The sequence below is a fragment of the Aplysia californica genome, unplaced genomic scaffold, assembly GCF_000002075.1.
Source record: "Aplysia californica isolate F4 #8 unplaced genomic scaffold, AplCal3.0 scaffold01066, whole genome shotgun sequence".
Lineage (NCBI taxonomy): Eukaryota > Metazoa > Mollusca > Gastropoda > Aplysiida > Aplysiidae > Aplysia > Aplysia californica.
Window position 1 is genome coordinate 26,981 of NW_004798336.1, and position 1,565 is coordinate 28,545.

The following is a 1,565-nucleotide window of genomic DNA, read 5'->3' on the forward strand; positions in this document are numbered from 1 at the left end:
GGGGAATGTTTGTTTTAGTAAGGTTATACGGCGCTCACAACTGCATATATGGTCATATGAGCGCCAAGGGGTGGATGTCAACAGAGAAGTCCAAACGGGGCTTACTTTGCTCACCTCTCTCTCTTTTTATAAGAGTTTTACGGCACTTGCAATACTGTAAGGTCATATAATAAGTGCCAAAGATTAGACGTGTTACAAGAGAATAGCGAACATAAAAGAGAAGGAGCAATAGTTTTTTTTATAGGAAAGAAGGAGCAAACCACACCAGAGCAACCGCCAACCACCAACTCATCTCTCTAGCCTCAACAGCACAAAGTCTGCTGCGACTATCAAGGCACCCAAGAAATAGTTCACAAGAGAGTGACAAAAATACAAAAGAAGTTAGAAGGAAAAAATCACGATAGTAAGGACGGGGACAGAGAAAGCAACAGTTCCCCCTGTGCTGTTCCGGCACAGAAGGAGCATAACATTGATCGATTTTTAATTAGCTATTTATATTTTTACTGTGCATAAGAACATATTAATATCCCCCCTTTGGGAAAGGTCAAAAAGACTAAAAACACCTCAGTCAGTAACACTGCCCTGACGGGGGGCAGAGAGAATGGGGCAGAGAAGAGAGAGTGAATGATAGAGAGAGAGAGAGAGGGAGAGAGAGAGAGAGAGAGAGAGAGAGAGAGAGAGAGAGAGAGAGAGAGAGAGACAAGAGAGAAGATATATATATATTGGGGAGGGGTGGGTGCCGGACAGCTATCTATCTACCCAGTACAACCGTGCTATCATACCATGACACTTTTATCCCCGAGCCGGTTTAGTTATTACCCCACTTAAGAGTTTGACGGCACTTGCAACACATTAAGGTCATATGTAAGTGCCGAAGAATATGTGTTACAACAGTCTAGAGTAACATACACAAAAAATGAGGAGGAGAAATAAGGAGGATAGATGTTTAGTTTAGTTTTAGTAACTGTTTTACGGCACTTGCAACACAATAAGGTCATATAAGTGCCAAAGATTAGAGGTTTGATAGGAAAGAAGGAGTAAACCACACCAGAGCACCAGCCAACCACCCACTTCTCCGAGTCAATAAGCCAACATGTACCACTAGTTTTAAGGACAAACGGGCTAACCAGGGGTTTCCAGAAATCTTGACCTACACCAAAAGTGGGCATTGCCCTACCTATAGGAGATGTTTGGTTTCATCGATGTGTATATGTTTGGTTATAGAGAAAACTCTCTTTGTCTTTTAAAGGAAACTGAACAAGGGGCAAAAACTTTAACGTCGATTTTCTCAAAACAGCATTTTTCGGGATAGCCCCCTGGTGCTTTAAAGCGACTAAAAATACAACACACACTCACCCATTCACATAGGGTGAGAGAAAGTGAGCAAAAGAGAAAAAGAGAGAAAGAAGAGACTGACAAACTGACAGACAGGATGTTTCAGAAAGAAAGGAGGGAGACAAAGAAAGAGAGAGGGGAAAGAGGAGAGAGTGAGAAGGAGAGAGTGAGAAAGAGAGAGAGAGAGAGTGAGAGAGCCAGAGAGAGAGACAGAGAGAGAGAGAGAGAGA